At 42.7% G+C, this 19,320-nt stretch overlaps 1 protein-coding gene across 1 annotated transcript in view; it reads left to right on the plus strand.

Moving 5' to 3' along the window:
* The first annotated feature begins 19,040 nt into the window (after window positions 1-19,040).
* The window catches only part of SLC44A3 (solute carrier family 44 member 3), a 101,324-nt gene continuing 101,044 nt past the window's right edge, over window positions 19,041-19,320 (plus strand). Inside the window, exon 1 of the mRNA XM_066624066.1 lies at window positions 19,041-19,271. The gene's annotated coding sequence lies outside the window, so the exon portion shown is untranslated. The remainder of the gene's footprint in view (window positions 19,272-19,320) is intronic.

Consider the following 19,320-nt stretch of genomic DNA (forward strand, 5'->3'; position numbering starts at 1 on the left):
GAGCGGACTCATATTAACACCTTATTGCGGAAGTATTCAATCTGTGCGTCCCGCCTCCCTAGTGAGGTGTGGCTGGCTAGCCTCCAAGGGTGTCACCAGGCATCTCAGGGAGAGAGGTGGCCACAGCTGCTCTGCTATGCTGCATGTGCTGCCTGCTGACTTGCTGCTTTTCTGCAGCTGTGAACAAAGTGGGTGGGGCAGCGTGAGGCTGGGAGGGCGTGTGAAACATGGTGGGGGGAGGTGGGAGAGAAGACTGGCTGGGCAGCAAGATTTTGTTCGGTTTCTGACCTCAGTGTTCTAGGATCATAACAGAAGACATTGAATGCATTCTGTGTATTCAATCAGTGCATAAAGTGCAACATGATACTGTATTTTAAAAAGAAAACTGTATTTTAAAAAGTACGCAGACATGTCACACAGAAACTATGAAAGTTGAATTATTTACTCTTTAAAAAAAACCATTGGGTCCAGAGAAAATTCAGTAGTTTTAAAATCCAGCTAACAGCCCAATGCATGGTGATACAGTGGCACCACTGTGGTGTCCAATGCATCCTGCAAGGGAGTTTTGGCCTCCAGAGGCCTCTTTGGGCAAGGGACCATTTGTTTCCCTTCCTACAGGGTACCACTCAGGAGCCCGATTTTGAAGGAGAATTTGGAATTCTCATAGCTCTGCTCAAGTCTAGACTGGTTCTCTAGTGTTTGTGCTAAACTCTGTCTCCAATGCTTGAAAGCCACTTCTCTGACTTTTAAACCCTCTGTCCTCTTCATCAACATTTTTTTCATGCTATTGAATACTTTGTGCGTGGGTGTGTTTAGAAAGTGTTCAGTTGAAAAGTTCAAGGAGTGTTTTTCTTTGCTTGGTTACCCTTTTTGAAGTGGTTTCCTGTGAATTAAAGTACACTGAAAATCATTTAGGAACGTTTTATTCTTTGATTAATTTGGGTGATTGAGAGAATTTGTTTTTGTTTACAGAACATTTTCCTTCATTCACTAGAGGAGCCAGTCTCGAATTTCCTTGGATGAGAAAGACTTTACAGTCATTGCATGCACTTTGGTGTTTGACTTGACAACAAAACCCAGAAAATGGAATGCAGTAGTGTGAATAGATTATGTATAGGCAAAATGCCTAACAGTTTACTCGTCATTTTACTCCAGTCACACATAGATCCTAAAATGCTTGAATACCTGTTGCATTGCAGTTAATTTGCTTTTGAGATAGAATTGTGCGTTGGCATGGTTGGCAACCTTCAGTCTCGAAAGACTATGGTATAAGCCTACAGCACCCAGTATTCCAAGGAGGTCTCCCATCCAAGTACTAACCAGGCCTGACCTTGCTTAGCTTCTGAGATCAGACAAGATTGGGCATGTGCAGGGTAACATCTCCTTTATATAATCATGATTATTCAAAAGCTGAAGCTAATAGAAGTGAAACTGTTGCATTGTGAAATAGCGTCCGCATAGGCTTTCTGTTGAGAATAAAAAACAGAGGCGTCTATGTTTTCTTCTTTTTGGATTACACTCCTCTTGCTTAGTGATATGCACTCTCATTAAGGAGTTGGTACCACTAGGCACTTCATGACTGCTCTTCCACTTTGGGGTTTTATGCCACAACTGAAGAAAAAAAAATCAGTCTGAGAAATTAACAGCCCAATCCTATGGGCTTGTAGTGCTGGGGGGAACTAGCATTCTACCAGCATGTCATGAATATGTACATGTTAGGCCTAGGTTGGCAGTAGAAGCCTGAACCACACTAAGACAGTGTAACTGAGAAGTTGCTAGCAGTTCCTAGCTGCAAGAATGCGAGTAAATAAACAAAAGGATTGTTTTCTCTCCTTTGCTGGCCAGAAATGACAGATAACAAGAATTACAACTCATTGGAATGTTTAGCACCTTAGTAGACAGAGAGGGACCTGATCAAGCGTGTTGGAGTGCAGCTATGGATCTCCAGTTGGGAGGGGTAAGAACTAGGAGGAGTTAGCAACCAGGCCAACTTTGAATTGGTTCTGTCCTCAAAAGTTTCTGATTGGACAGTCTAAATAGTACAAAGTCACCTCAGTACTATTAGCATAAGAAGTATAATAATGAGCGCCCAAGGGGTGTGTCCGTTTCCTTCTTGAACAGCGTTTTTGGGTGCAACATCCTGCATGCTTGTGAGCTCCATTGTTTGTCATGGGCACCTGGCCTCATAGGTAGCCTGGAGCTAAAAGACCTACAAGAGTAACTGACCCAGGTGAGAGACAGGGATTAATAGAGATAGCCAGTTAGCTTTATTATTTGATTGCTGATATGTTTCCTAGATTATTTATGCCTCTAGCATTTGCTGCCTTACTGTAACTGTATGTAACCTTATGCAATTTATTATTATTATTATTATTATTATTATTATTATTATTATTATTATTATTATTATTATTATTATTATTAACAGTATTTATATACTGCTTTTCAACTAAAAGTTCACAAAGCGGTTTACAGAGAAAAATCAAATAACTAAATGGCTCCCTGTCCCAAGGGCTCACAATCTAAAAAAATGCAAATGAATACCAGCAGACAGCCACTAGAACAGACAGTGCTGGGGTGAGGTGGGCCAGTTACTCTCCCCCTGCTAAAAAAAGGAGCACCCACTTGAAAAAGTGCCTCTTACCAAATTAGCAGGTAAAGTAATAATACACTAAAATATCTTTTACTAAGCTGTTTCATTGTCTGTTGGGAACAAAGGTTCAGAATCCTGCCTAGCTGTTCCATAAGCTACCAAGTGCTCATTGAGGTCTAGTAACTTTAGAGGACTGGAGCTTTAATTAGAGAAAGCGCTCAGTGCCTGCAAGGGATAGAATTAAGCCTAGAGGGTCTCAGTGTCCCTGGACTGAGGCACTGGCACATACAGGATGGTGGCAGTACTACTGAGCAGAGGGGCCTTGAGGGCTTTAGGGTTCGAGAACCAAGCACCCTGAGCACCCCAAAAACCCCTAAGTATACAGCACAGCACTGTCTCCTTTATGACTGCTGTAAAAGGCCAGAGCCTTCTTACGCCCACTGGAGAAGCGCTCTAGACTCACCTAGATAGGTAGAATGGTGGGGGAGGTGGGAGAGGAAGGAACAGGGCAGGGAAGAAGAAAAACTGGATGGGGAGGGGGAAGGAATGGGGGCAGGGAGACTGCAGAAGAGGGTGAAACCAGAGGGAATGATGTCAGATCCTATCCCCTCTGGCAGCAGCCTCGCCACCCCATTTCTCACCTTGGACTTGTGCAGCTACAAAGATGGCACAGATCTGAGGAGACCCACCATGGAACGAGAGGCTTATGGAGGGAAAGGGAATTTAAATCCCCCTTTCCGACCCCCCCCCCATACAGTGTGTGCCTTTTTGGCATGGATAAACCAGTGGGGGGGGCGAGGACAGATTTAAGCTGTCAATTGCAGATAAATGTGTTTTGGATTGCAGCTGTAGGCAAAAACTGCATCCAGTTTTAACTGGCAAGAAAACAAGCTTGATACTGAGGCTGTAATTCAGGGATGGCCAACCTTTCCACTTTACTTCTCCTGGACCTTTAGCAATTGTGAACATGAAGGAATTTCAGTAAGCACAGCTTGTCATCTAAGAGGTCCAGGTTGAAAGTTGAAAGATTGGTCATCCTTGCTGTAATCCTATATGCATTTACTGGAAATTAATTCTGCTGAAATCAATGGGACTTCAGAGGAGACATGCATAGGATTTGCATTGTAGCAGCACAATCCTATCCACACTTTCCTGGGAGCAAGCCCTATTGACTCTAATGGGACTTACTTCTGAGTAGACATGCATAGGACTGGGCTGTAAGTCATTTAATGGGGCACTGTTAGTACTGTGTTGTTTTATTGGTTTGTTTTATTGCATTACTGTAATTTTATTATGTGCTGTAAATTGCGTGGGCACCCCATTAAAGGAAGAAAGGTGAGGTAGAAATGGCTTAAATAAACAATAAAATAAATAATTTTCTGACATGACATGAAAGCATGGTTTGGTGCTGGAGAATAAGCCCCATGTCTGCTTTCTTCTCCCTGATCACAGGCTGCTTGACTAGTTACTTTCTACCAGACTGACATGCCATTACACCTGAACCAGAAAACCATGCTTTGCACTTACCATGCAAAACAAGATCGAAATCTGATGATTAAGTGTGCACTAGGAAAGGAAGGTGCATGCAGGCATAGAGCTCATTCCAACAGTGCCAAACCATGGGTTTGCATAGCATATAGCTATGCCTCTTTGATGCATAGTCAATGTTTTGTAGGGTTGTTGCTTTTTACAAAGGTGACTCACCAATCAAATTCACAACCCAGTCCTACTGGGACTCTGCACCATAGGAACTAGTGGTCTTGCAACCCAGCGTACCTTATGATTGTTGCAAAAGGCAACATGCCCTAAAGCATGGCCAGGCCACTACCACTAGCAGCAAGCAGTCATGGCTCTGCGGCAATGGAACCAGAAACAGCTTCAGCACTGGTAAGTTAGCATTGGGAGTGGGTGGGGGTGGGTGGAACAGGATGGGCAGGGGGAGAAACAGGCCAGAGACTGGGGTGGGGAGGGGTCATGTGTCCAGGAAGGGGGTAGAGCAGCACACCAGTATCCTATCCCATTTCCCAGCCTCAGTCTGTCTTCCTCGGTCCACTCAGACTTGCATCAGCAAAATCAATTGCATCAGTAGACCCATTTGGGCAGTAGAGGCTTACCCTGAGCAAGGGAACAAATGGTCCCTTACCAGGAGGAGACCTCCTGGACTGCCCCCCTCCCCACAGGATACAGCATGGTCTCCAGTGGTGCAACTGCATCTGTTGGAGGGGAGGTTTAGGTATGATTGGGCTATTAGTGTTTGAAAATTAAAAGGTTTCCTGTCTTTAATGCTTGGCCACCAGTATACTTTGCTGGTATTCTCATAGGAAATCTGCATGATATTTTGCCATTAATAAGTTACTCATTACTTTGTGCACAATGTAGCACTAAATAATTGCTTCTCTATATTATTTCTATATATATTGCTGATCTTCTTTCTTCTCCTTTCTCTTCTTAGGGCAAACCATGGGTTTGCATTATTTAATTCTGAAGTTTTGTTTTGCCTTTTTAAAAATAAAATGCAGCTACAAAGGCCACAGTCTGAAGTGGAAGACTGGCATGGAACAAGAGCAGGGCCAGTTCATCTATGACATGAATGATGCTGTTTGCATTGAGCAGCAGGTGGTGGGAGGTATGGCAGACTTGGTGGACACTTCATCATGAGTCTGCTGCCACTACTCTCCAGCCCACCACAGGCAAAATCACATCGATCTGCTTCCCTAACCATGTGCTTCACTCCTTCATGTGGTTCCTTTAATTCATCTGAAAAAATGTGCAAGCAGCTGTGATCCACTTCATTATCTTCCTCCTTCCTTACTTGGTCCCTTTAAACATAAACGGTTTGCACAAGAAAGGAGTGAGGATAGAGAAGCACTACTTACCTTGCTCCTTCCTTGTAGTCCCTTTAAATAGAAAGTGTGGGATGTACTGGGGTTTCCCAGCATGACCTACACTTTCTGTTTTGTTGAAAAGATTGCATGGAATAATAATAATAATAATAATAATAATTAATAATATAGGTATTTATATACTGCCTTTCTTGGTTGTCAGATTTCTCCTCAGACTTTATTCAAGGCGATTTACAAAGGCAGGCTGTTCTAAATCCCCGTAGGGATTTTTACAATTGAAAGCTTCTATCTTTCAAGAACCACAACATTTCAGATGGATCTTTCTGATCTGGTATCACATTCTGGCCTCCAGTTTCCTCCCAGGCTAACAAGCAGCTCCTTCAACTCTCACGTGGAGGGCAGCCAAGATGCTTCTTCACTCACACCAAAGAGCAGGTGGAATAACTCAGTTCATTCACTGCTTCAAGGTCTCACCATTCATGGTGCTGGTGGCCTCGAACTGGCAACCTGCAGATGTTATCTTCAGGCAAAAGGAGGCTCTACCCTCTAGACCAGACCTCCTGCCCTGAAGAAAGAAGAAAGGGAAGTGGTTGCATTTTTTCCTTTCTAGGTTTTTTGTGTGTGTGTGGCGGTGGCATCACTCAGTAATTAATTAATTAATTAATTAACAGTATTTATATACCGCTTTTCAACTAAAAGTTCACAAAGCGGTTTACAGAGAAAAATCAAATATCTAATGGCTCCCTGTCCCAAAAGGGCTCACAATCTAAAAAAATGCCAAGGAATACCAGCAGACAGCCACTAGAACAGACAGTGCTGGGGTGAGGTGGGCCAGTTACTCTCCCCCTGCTAAAAAAAGGAGCACCCACTTGAAAAAGTGCCTTACCCAATTAGCAGGGGTAAATCCAGTTGGGCTCTCCCTGGGCAAGAATAACTGCAGAAGGGCTTCTTATTCCTCTCAGAAGGAACCAGAAAGTCTCCTCAGTTGCTTTTCCTTTCCCATGGAAGAAAAGATAAAGGTAACCCAGTCTTAATCAACTTCCTTAATTTTCTTTGTTCCCTCCATATAAATGGCTGCAATTGACTACAAACTTTCTACCTTTGAGCAGCTCCCACAACTTTGCTTTGGTCAGAAATATACCATGAATTAATGTGAAATGTGTCTGAAAAATATTTAATAACTAAAATCTGGGCCATTTGGAAGAAACCCTTTCAAATGCCTGAGAGCATCTTGAAGTTCTGCTAAAACTTTAAATATTTTACAAAATTCTTGAACTCAACTGTACCTATTAATACAGTGCAAAAAGACGATGGCAAAATATTCTACTTCCTGTGTCTTGTTTCCAGTTTCTCTCAAAAACAATTGAACTACATGATAGTCTGTGTTTTGTTTGTTTTGAATGTGATGAGCTGAAAAAAGCAGTATTTCATTTTCGAGTCTCATTAATGAAGGTGAATTAATCATCAGTCTCAAACAAGTCACTTTGACAAAGGAAGTTAGATTTGTGTTTTTTATTCTGAAGTAAATGAATAGTGTGACATTCATGTCCGTTCCAAAGTTGACAAAATTATAAACATATCTCTCCCTGTGCCTTTTATTTATTTAGCTAGTTTGTTGACTGTGCATCTGTAGGGTGCACTGAAGTAATGATGTAGTTTATTATTGTGAGCTTCACTATTGTTAAAAACAGGGTTATTGAGAGAAAAGAGCCATGTAACATACTGCATACTTTATCCGAAGCAACATAAGTATGTTTTGTTTTTTTCCCCTGGGACAAATAATTTGCCTTGTCACATATGTTGAATACATTATTCTTCTTGTTTACAATGACTTTGCAAGTTTGATATTTGCCTTGTTTTCTCTTATGTTGTATTATAATCAGTAAAGCCTTTATATTTGATAAATATACTTCTGGAAGACAGTGAAAGACAATTTATAGGCATATTTATACATGAGGGAATATTTGCTTAGCACTTCATGCACAGAGTAACCCTGCATAGGCCTCTTGGGTAAGGTCTGCCTCCCCCCACCCCAGATGTTCAGTTGCTGTCAGGAAGTCTCAATGCCTTCATTCCTGCTCCTGACCTTTGGCATTTGCTCAACATTACCATCATCTGTTGAGCCTGCCTCCACAGGTACTGAAATGATACATTCTCCAACTTTTCATAGATTCCAGTACCAATACTTGTGATACAGTGCAATTATTTGCATGTATACTGAGAAGTAAGCTGAGTTCACTGGAATTTACTCCTAGGTAACCGAGGATAGGTTGCATTTCTCACACCAATAAGAATGGTTTACAGCTTAATTCCCCGCCAGTCCATAGCATGCAGCCATGTCAACTGCACACTGCATGCTGTAGTGATGGTGGTGGTTGGGTGATCAGATGGCCAGTTAGAGGTACATAAAAAATAACATTTACTTATCTCCTGATTGGCTACCTAACTACCAAAGGTTCTCCTTGGACTATTTTGCTGGCATATTTTTGCTGAGGAGAGGAAGGGCATGAACCTGGACCAGGAAAGGGGGATCGAATGAAGCATTTCCACCCCACCGCCTGCTTTTCTCCCTCCTTCCCGAATCCCCTCCCCCAAACCGCCCACTACGTGTTCCTGCCTCCATTTTACCTGCCCTGGCACAGGTCGGGTTCATGGGTGGCAACTCATGGAGCTGCCAGCCATTTGCACTCTTGGCAACAGCAGACCATTTATGGCAAAAGTGCTCATAGGATTGGGACATTCATCTAATGGGTTTTCCACTGGCAGAGTACTTTTTTCCATTAATAACTGACCAAATTCTGATACTTTTGTTTATGTTTTGTCTTAATTGCCCTTATTTTAAGCACCAGGTAATTTCAATCAGGGAACTATTCATAAGAAGCAGTGCTTTTGGTGGGCCCATTTTGGAAAGAGACCTTCTTGCCTTTACTGCTTGAAATTCTTGTGACATGGTCACCCTTGCTGATTTTCATAATAAACTTATTTGTTCAGCCATTCTTTATCTTGGAATGATTCTCTCAACAGATTAGGGGAGACATTTTGCTGATGCTGACATTCCTTTAGTGTTTCATACACTTGTTTAAACAGGATTTTTTGACGGCATCCCATGCCTCAGTATACCTATAGCTATAAATAACATCATCTGGAGACAGCCTGGGAAGAATTTTTATTATGAAAGTGTTTCTGCTGGAATGAGCTAAAGTAAAAAGGCATCTGTGTAAGATGCATCTGTCCCTCAGTTTGAGATTTGTTTTTAACTTAAAAATAAAACTTTCATAAAACACATAATAAAATTGGATCCATAAAAGTATCACTTTTTATTTGTCAATGACATTCTATAAGACAGAGAATGTGGCAATGATAAGATGTGGAACTGAGAGGAAAAAAATTATCTGAGAAGTATGTCATACAGAAAAATATTCCAGAGAATCATGCCAAATTTTTCTAAATGTTCATAATTTGCCGATTTTCTGGAACCCAGTGCATCCTCTATTTGCCAATAAAGAATAGTTCATAATCTTTTAGTAAATATTTGGCAGGAGCTTAACTTCCAAGATTGCAAAATCAAATATTTGATCACTAGGAAATTTCTAAATAACCCCAACTTTTGCTTCCATTATAAATTCCATAATCCTAGTATCCCAGAATTAGTTCAATAAAGCAAAGTGCCCAATCCTCACCAACTATCCAGCATCAATGCAGCAGCAGTGTAACCCCGAGGGAAGAGAACATTTGTTCCATTACCATGAGGAGGCCTCCATGACTGCCTCCTCACTGCAGGGTGCAGCGCGTACCCTGCTGGCATAGCTGCATCAATGCAGAAAAATTGGGTAGGATTTTGAACCTAAATGAACCTAAACACCTCTTCAACTCTGTGACAGTAGTATTAGCAGTAGAGCACATGATTCTCTGTGGCATGCTCTCATTCTATTAACCTTGGTTAAGAAGACAGGAATGTTACATTGGCATTGGGCCTTTATTAGCTGCTGTAGTGAAACACCATATTTCAAAAGTAAAAATAAACCATCTTACTGTAGAAAAGGTATATGCCTCTGGTCCAAAAATTCCTATAATAAATATGATTATTGTCAATATGCAAGTCTTTACAAATATATATTTTTGGTTTCTGGCATATAATGCACAGCATCTTCATGCTGAATGTGCTGAAGCTCTTCAGACAAGTATGGAACAAAACACCGGAAACGCCTGTACTTTTAAGATCAGATGACTATGGACAAAGAACTGGTTGGCTAGTTCAAATCAATATCTGAAACCTACCCCCGCCTCCATACATCCACCCTACTTCTTGGACTCTATTGCCCCATTAGGGTTGCAAAGTCACAATGCCAGAGTGACAAAGGAAGCCACTACTGGCAGAATTCCGCTTGCAGAGTCTAGGCACTAGAGCTTGTGGCAGTGGCTGCCCAGCCTCCCCTGTGATTGCATATTTGCTCCACCCATTTTCTCAGTGGTCATGCAGTCTTGGGGGAGGCTGAGCTCTCACTGCTGCAAGCTCTAGTCTCTCTCTGTATATAATAACAGGCAGGTGAGGCTATTTTCATTGGAGCATGACAGGATAGGTGAGGATCTGCCTCCCCTGACTGCGCGTCTCTGGCTGTGGCACTTATGTAGGCTCCCAAACATGAAAAGATACTACTTACCTATCTGAAAAGCATATAGTTCTATTGGTTGGTTGGCAACCTTCAGTCTTGAAAGACTATGGTATAAGCCTACAGCACCTGGTATTCCCAGGCGGTCTCCCATCCAAGTACTAACCAGGCCTGACGCTGCTTAGCTTCCAAGATCAGACAAGATTGGGCATGTGCAGGGTAACAGTTTGTGAATGTGTAATTAAACATAGCTGGAAGGTTGAGCATTTATTGCCCTCTTTTGTGAACTGCCTTGTGCGCTTTATTAAAAAGTAATAATGTGCTAGAAAGCACTGACATTAGGGATTAGGATTGCACCCTTAGGCCCAAGTCCTAACCCATCTTCCAACACTTACATTGTGGTGCCAATGGGACGTGTGCTGCATCCTGCAGTTGGGTGGCACTCATGGAGGCCTCCTCAAGGTAAGGGAATGTTTGTTCCCTTACCTTGGAACTGCATTGCCCTTATGTTGGTGCTGGAAAGTGGGTTGGGATTGCCCCCTTATTTTCTTAGTTTTCTTCTTCCCTATGTCTTGAACATAGCATGACCCTTCGGCAGCCGTTTGCTTAGAAAATTATTTGCTTGCAAATTGAGACATTGTTGACAAGGCAGCCTCTTTGTGCTCAATGTTTGCAGCCAACACCCTGTTGAAAGGCTCTGGCTTCTTTCCTCAGCAAACTAGCAACTTGATATTTTTTAAGGGCAAGTGTCACTACAGTTTACCATTAAAAACATTAATAACCCTCCTTTACCTGTTAAGAAGAAAGCAGCACCTGGACTTGGTGTAGGTGCCCTCTTGTACTATAGTGCCAGTAGTCAACCTCCACAATCCTTAACAATTTTTTTTTTTTAACTGAAATTTAACTTCCAAGAATAGCTCGGAATCCTTTTTGGTTTATTTGCAGTTCTCTTTTTCCCATGTTTTACTTTACAGTTGATTGTACAAATTATTGAGAAAATGTACTTGTAATACTTTGACCATTAAAATACTATATAATTCTGTTGACTATTATTGTTAATTTTTCTAACCATGTCTCTTCCGTTGGCTAAGGCCTTGTATTCTAATCTCTACAGTTAGCTCTGCCTATGGAAGTGTCCAAAGACTTGATGCTACATCAGGAACACCGGTGCAGCAGTAAGAAAGCCACATGCTGCCAGCAGTGTGGTGCTGTTTGGCCACCCATGAGATTCTGCCAGCAGAGGGGCAGGGATCAGGCTGGAATGGGGTGGATCAGGGTGGGATAGGGTGGAAATGGGTCATGGTAGCACTGCCATATCTCAATCCACCTGGATACACCCCTAGCAGACTCCTCAGAGCTACATACTCTGCGAAAGTGTGCTGGCATAGATCTGAGAAATCCCATTGGGGACCATACAGCGACAGGGAAGGTAAGTAAAGTTTTTCACTGATTTCTCCCAGCTGGCCTGGTCCCCAAGTGGAATGCAAGATGTATCTGTATCTTATCTCTGTACTGGCCAGAGATAAGATGGGCTGTTAGTTTCTCTATAAAGCACACAGCATAAATGATTGCTTCCAGATATGACATAATACACATATGGACTATTGCTCAATCAGAGGTAATGAATGGAAACTGGAATATATTCCAGTATTTGAGTGAATAGCATATGAATGGAGTTGAGTTGGAGTTGAATTTTTTTCCCATGATCTCACCTTTTGTAAAACAGTAAAGGTCAATTGAAGATATAATTTCAGTTCCAGATTGCTTTTTGTGACCTACTCTTTTCTTGGAAATCTCACTGTAACCCACAACCAAGTTATTCTGGATCACTATGTTGACTTAATTAGGAAAACACTACTGCAAAGAGGCTGCACATTTGTATATTTCTTCACTTGGAGCGGTTGGAGGCAAGAGTAGAACTCCAGGATTTCTCTTTCAGCAGGAGTAGTGATGTCAGCAGCAGGATAGTTCATGTACTACCTTTGAAATTTTTTCAAAGGACCTTAGACCAGAAGAATCATCAGGTTAAGCAAGAGGTAAATTTGCCCAGAGGTGTTTTTTTTTTAATGTGTAGGCCACCATCTTTCCAAAGAGCTAACTGAGAGACAGTATGGAGCCCATGTTACATTAGAGCCACAATTCTATGCAAATTGCCTGATTGAAGTCTTACTGAACACAGTGGACATATTTCTGAGTAAACATTCAGCATTCAAATACATAGAGCAACATATGAAGGTTACTAGCATTTATCTTCTTTGGTAGCTCTTTGATGTACATCTTATTGAGCTCAAGTACAAGAAATGTATGCTTGATCAGAAAATTCTGGAATATGGTTATGTGTACAGGTGTGCTTGAGGTGTGCGTACCCCTTCTCTCTGTCTCCCACCCTCTAGGATTACGAAGAAATGAATTCTGAGTTTTTTAAATCACCTACTAAATTTGAGACTGGAATGCAGAGTCATGATCAGGCAAACAATGACTCAGCCACTATAACTTCATTTCCTTATACCTTTATGATTAGAGTAGAGCCTGCAATTGCTCCAACTGCAATAAACAAATGTATTCTCATCCGGTTGCATCAGAGCAGTACTGAGCTCTGCAACATCTTGACCCTAGTACCCATTATTGTTCAGTTAGGTTGTTAAATGCTAATTGGCCATTGTTCCTTCTGCCCCACAAGGTCCTAGACTTAAATGTTCTGCTCTGATATGTTAGCGCATATCAGTCAAATAAGTCCTTAGACCCACCTTACTGCCTATCACAGCAAAGCTGCTGATTAGCAAACTTCAAGATGGAACAGAAAGGTTCTTAGAAGATAAGGCTTCTTTTGTTTTGTGTGATAAATGATCAGTTAATGTCCATTAGCTGCATGTGCATCTTCCTGGATGTCTTGAGAAATGGAGAATTTCCTTCTTCAAAAAGTGGCTGTGTGAAATGTGTTTCCAAAAGTATCCTAGGTACGAGGGTTGCCCAGAAAGTAATGCACCACATTTTTTTTCTTCAACAATTATTTATTGAACACAATGAAACTTACACACAAGAAAGAATGATGTTTCTTCTACACTCCCTATTTTTCCACGTAATCTCCGTCCAGTTCTATAGCCTTCCTCCAGCGAGACACAAGGGCATGTATGCCCTGTCGGTACCACTCCTTGTTCTGGTCACGAAGCAATTTCTGCACTGTGCGAATCACCTCTTCGTCATCCTCAAAATGTCTTCCGCGAATGGCATCTTTTAATGGCCCAAACAAGTGGAAGTCTGAGGGAGCTAGGTCAGGGCTGTAGGGTGGATGGGGTAACACAGTCCAACCCTGTTTAGTGATGTGTTCCGAAGTCCTCAAACTTGTGTGAGGCCGAGCGTTATCAATGAATCAATGAATCAGTGACTCAAATATTCACCTGGGTTGTTACGGCGCCGAAGTCGCTGGAAGCGCTTCTTGAGTTTGGTTAATGTCTTCACATAAGCTTCAGAATTAATGGTGCTGCCTCTTGGCATCACATCAATGAGTATGACGCCCTCACAGTCCCAAAACACAGTGATCATGACCTTACCGGCAGAAGCAGTTGCTTTGAATTTTTTCTTCTGTGGAAATTGAGGATGACGCCATTCTATCGACTGTCATTTTGTTTCGGGCTCAAAATGGTGAACCCAGGTTTCATCACCTGTCACAATCCTGGACAAGAACGCTTCCCCCTCAGCTTCAAAACGTTTCAGCAACTCAGAAGAAATGTTTTTTCTGAGAGATTTGTGGTCCACCGTAAAACAGCGCGGAACCCATTGTGCACACACTTTTGAGTAATCAAGAGCACGGATGATTGCATCCACACTTCCTTTGCTGATTGACAGCTTCAGCGCCAACTGCCTAGTCATTATGCATCGGTCCTTGCGAATGAGCACATCAGCAAGCTGCGTCTTGTCAGGTGTGACAGCCGTGGATGGCCGCCCCAAACGCTGCAAATCTTGGAGCTCTGCCGAACCGCCTTCTAATGGCCTCACCCTCTGTGCCCAGCGACTAACCGTACTTCTGTCGACTGCAGATTCTCCATAAACTGTACACAAATGTTTGTGAATGTTCCCAACAGTTTCTTTCTCCGCAGTGAGAAATTCAATGACAACACGCTGCTTGTAACGTACATCACTTACAGACGCCATTTCGAAACACTGCTGCAGCTACACTATCTGTCTGAAGTAACCAAAAATTTGTGTGTGCACTCCTGAAAATTCAAATAATGTATATCTAAAGTTTCGCATTTGTACCATTACTGTAGGCTGAGAAAAAAAATGTGGTGCATTACTTTCTGGGCAACCCTCTTATGTTATAAAATTTGATGACACTAGTGATGACTAGTGCAATTCCTGTGTCCCAAGCACATTTTATGAATTATTATTATTACTAAATTTGCTCCATGTTTTAAGTTCTCATCTTTTTCCCCTAAGCTTTGGCATAAGCACTTGAGTCCATTTATTAAAATTGCTGCAGGAAATACAGGTGCTTTCTGCAGCAAACATGTAAATTGAGAAAGTCATACAGGCAGGAACACCAACATTGTGCACTCATGTCTGGCAAGCAGTCTTTCAAATTGTTTTTTGATGGCCAGAGGCAGGATAAAATAATGAGCATGATATTACTTATCCAAATAATATGTCTGGGTGAATTTTAAGCTCACTTAGACACAGTAAATACATGAATTTTTGAGCACACAACTGTATCACTGTGGAAAGCAGTGGTGTATCTAGAGAGGGTCCCAAACTGTAAGTTTAGCAGGCACCTTAATGCGCCATGTAAGCAGCCCCTCCCCCTTGCATTCGGAGCCATTCCGGGCAGCAAGAGCAACATGGAGGCATCTCTTCCACATTGATCTTGCCGCTTGGAATGACCTTGGAGGCAAGCAGAAGGGTCTGCTTACAAGGTGCATTGAAGCACCTGCACCATTTTGGGCCCCCCTCTGGGAATGCTACTGATGAAAAAGAAGCAAGATGGGATACTTTTTTTGGTGACTTCTTGGTGTTTGGTCAAGTAAATGCTACAGAAAGAGATGGGGGGGAGACTATCATGTTGCACTACTTATTTAATTTGAAGTAGTGTTATTTTCTTGCAGTTGCAACGCCTCATTAATACTATTGCCACTGAAACTGTTGGCAAAAAATCACAAATTCCTTGAATTCGATTTCATATTTGTTAATACATGTTGCTCTTCTTTTAAGCAGTTCAGTATTTCATATGTGTCAAGTCAAATCAAGTTAACCCATAGCCCTGAGGTATTCAATCTGTGCGTCCCGCCTCCCTAGTGAGGCGTGGCTAGCCTCCAGGGGCGTCAGCAGCTGCTCGGCTGCTGAGCTCTGCTCAGCTGCACATGCTGCCTCCTGACTTGCTGCTTTTCCCAGGCTGAGAATGAGGTGGGTGGGACAGTGTGGAACATGGTGGGGGGAGGTGGGAGAGGGCTGGCTGGGCAGGCAGGCAGAGGTGCCGCAACTCAGCATGGATCTCTCTCCATGTGCAACCTCACCCCAAGGACTACATTTCGCAGTGTGCCCCTCGCCCTGGGCATCCTGGGATTGGTCAAGGTTGCTTGGGAAGAAAGGAGCCAGCCTGCTCCTAGTGGGGGGTGTTCAAATGCCCCATCCTGCATCCCTCCATCTTGCCTGGGGGAACAAGGGTGGCATCTGCATATTGGGTGTATGTGTGTGAGCAGCCCCCAACTACTTTGGGGTGAGTTGTAATCTTGCTGGGTGTGGCTGCAATCCTATCCACACTTTCCTGGGAGTACACCCCATTGATTCAAATGGGGCTTACTTCTGAGTAGACCTACAAAGGCTTGGGGTCTGTGTCAACTTAACCCAAGATCCTCACTTTTATCTTTTTCCTCCCTCTTCAAAAAAGAAAAAAAAGCCACTCTTGATAGCTTTGTCTCCAAAAACTGATAAAAAATAAAAATCCCCATTCCTTTTTAGCCATTCCCCTTTTTCCTCCTGCCTCCTTTTTTTTGGGGGGGGGGGGGTACTCTGTTGGCTGTTATTGTAAGACAAAAGGCACAATCCTAGCTAGGTCTACTCAGAAGTAAGTCCTATTGTGTTCAATGGGACTTACTCCCAGGAAAGTGGGGTTAGGATTCCAGCCAACAGTCTCTAGGTCTCAGTTTGCAATTAGCAGATACACACAAAACAAAGTCTTCCCCTCCTGCAAATTCATCACTTCCCCCCTCCCCTTCCAAAACTCTCCAGGTGTACTGCTAACAAACTCAGGGCACAATCCTAACCAGGTCTACTCAGAAGTAAGTCCTATTTTGTTCAGTGGGACTTACTCTCAGGTAAGTGTGGTTAGGATTGCAGCCTCAGAGTGCTGGCAGCCTTGTTTCTACTGTATAATTATAACACCTTCATCCCCATTTTGGGGGTAACTGAGGTGAGGTGTTGTAATGGGGAGCCGTGGCCGGTGGCTGCAAGGTTCAGGGGAGGCGCGAGCCAGAAAAGTTCGAGAACCACTGCCATAGCCCAATCCTAGCTAACTCCCCATATAGCGATGCAGTGATACTAACTGCAGCTGAATCTGCAGGGAAGTTTCAACCTTGGGTGGCCTGCTTGGGGGAAGGGAACATTCCTTCTTTTCCCCTGGGTTGACCCTGCTGGCCTGGTTGGTCAACTCGGAACTGCACCAGTAAGATCACTGGCACAAGTCTGAGTTGACCCATGAAGGCAGAACAGGCACAAGAAGGGATTAAGATTCAGCAGCCACTGACCTAATCCATTTGGCCCTGCTCCGCCCCTTCCCACTTCTGTTGTGACCCCTGCGCTTCAGCATTGTTGCATTTGTGGCAGCTAAAAGAATGTTGCACCACCAGACAACACATTCCAGTAGCATTACAACCAGTTACGACTGGGTCACAAGTTCACAGGTTTAATTATTGGGGGCTGACATTTGATAAAAGAGGAACATGAAAAAAATCATAGAATACTATACAGTATTGTATATACTACAAGTGACTCGATCCTCACAAGATATCCTTGATTTTGGCAGAGATGAAGATGGGTGACCTATTCCATTCATCTGTTAGTGCATATGGAGTTGGGCTGACATTTGGGATTTGATGGAGAGCACTCAACTGGAAATCCCCCCAAATAAGTACTTGTGTCCAACTAAGTGCTCTACTTGGGATATCAAAAGCATGTATTGGACCACAGGTGGGATTTATGCCAGTAAAATGTTTATATGTGGAAGTCTTTATAAATTACAGTAATTTTTTTTTTTTTTAAAGATGAGAATACACTTCCAAGGAAGGTTTCTGGAACAAGGCAGTGATAACAGCAGCAGTAATTGAAAAATTAAATGAAGCACTGGGCATTCCTCCTTTAAATTTAAGTTACTGAACCTAGATCAGTCAAAACACTGATAAAAAAATAGATTAATTGTGCACTTCTATGCATGTATACTCAGAAGTAAGTTCCATGGTGTTCAATGGAGCTTACTTCCAGGAAAGTGCGTATAAGATTGCAATCTAAGACAACACACTTTGCTCGTCTGGATTTGAAGTTGTTTCACCATATTTATGTCTTATCACTCTAAATCACAATATTGTCATCACAGTTACTTCTTGTAAAACCTAGACATGCGTCAGAAAGGTATCTTAGCAACATTATATAAAGGAAGGATGACATGTTTAACATTATATAAAGGAAGGATGACAGAAAGCTTTTCTGACACGAAGGCTTAAAACTATGCTGCCTTCTTAATATCTTTAGTGCTATTATTAAAACATTCCAGTGCAACCACATTTACATTCAGAGATGCCCAACTTGACCATGGATCAAGCAAATATGTATGTATAGGACTACATCCTTTTTGTCTTGCCAGTACACTCACTCATTACTACTACTACTTACACTACTACTGGGAGTCAGGAATTCTTGCTGTTGTACTGCAAATGACCCAGAAGATCCCAATCTACATCCTACCCACCTCGGCATCAACGTAGAGATTCTACATTGAGAGCAAAGTGCAAGATAACTTGTTTGGAAGGCAGCGTTACCTTAAGCTGAAATAAAATCAAAAATTATGTTGGCTTGTGGTTAGAATGTATCCTGATATTTACTGTTTTTGTGGTTTTGAGGTTCAAAAGTTTAGATTGTTCTTTGGAAATCTTGTAAGTAGAAATGACTCTCCTTGAGCAATTACCCCCAAAATGCTGCCTGTAATGAAGCCAAAAAGAACACACGCTGTTATCAGTTGTCAGAGTAGCTGTGCCTTCAGGCACCGCATTCAAGTTCCTTGACACAAACCAGAACAGTGTAAAGTTCAGGAATTTGTCATGGTGGGAGCTGGCATGCTACAGCAGTTAGTGGAAGGGGACTGTCAGGACGAAGACTAGCTTGGCCGCTTCATCACAAACCGACAACTTAGGTTGCTCTCTCAAGAAAGACCTCTATTTTCATGCCTTTCTTCTGCGTGTAACTTTCAAATGCATGTTGATGTTTTTAAGGGTGCAGTCCTAACCAACTTTCCAGCACTGTCATAGCCAGTGGAAAGCCAGAGGGACATGTGCTGCATCCTGCAGTTGGGGGGGGGCAGTCACGGAGGCCTCCTCAAGGTAAAGCAATGTTTGTTCCTTTACCTTGTCCTTACCTTGGTGCTGGAAAATTGTTTAGGATTGCACCCTAAACTTATTTTCAGCTTGATTACAACCTAGCTAAATAAGGGCAGTCCAAGCTGATCTGCTACCCCCAAATGGTGCCAAATTGCATCGCCTACCTGCCCACTTACGTCGGTGTGCAGTCCAGTGCCCCGTCATGCTAGCATGCACCACACTTTATCATCTCCCTTTTTATCCTCCTCCCCCGCCAGGGCTGCTCTACATGGTTGTGCACTGCACAGTAACACTCCATCAACACTCACATCTAAGTGGGCACTTTTTATATATCGGGAGGGAAGGAGGAGGATGCTGGTCGAACATCACTTCCAGTGGGGAGTATAGAGCGCCTCTTTCTACTGCACACAAAGGGGCTGTATGGGCTGGGAGGGGACAGTGGCTCTGTCCACTGCTGCTGCTTCTTGTAAAGTAGCTGGGTAGGGAAGAACCTGGGAAGAGAACTTCTTAGTTCCCAGGATTTTCCCTACTTTTCCAGTTGCCAGAGAAGACAACAGAGGAGATGGCAGCAGCTTGTTTCCCAACCATTCACTGGAAGTAGAGTATTCGGGAAAAGGATTGCAATAGCAGTAGAGCTGGAGAGGAGGTAAGCCTTCCTTATTCCCCTCTTGCATACTTTGCAATTCTTTGAAGGG

This window comes from Tiliqua scincoides, chromosome 4, assembly GCF_035046505.1.
Source record: "Tiliqua scincoides isolate rTilSci1 chromosome 4, rTilSci1.hap2, whole genome shotgun sequence".
Classification (NCBI taxonomy): domain Eukaryota; kingdom Metazoa; phylum Chordata; class Lepidosauria; order Squamata; family Scincidae; genus Tiliqua; species Tiliqua scincoides.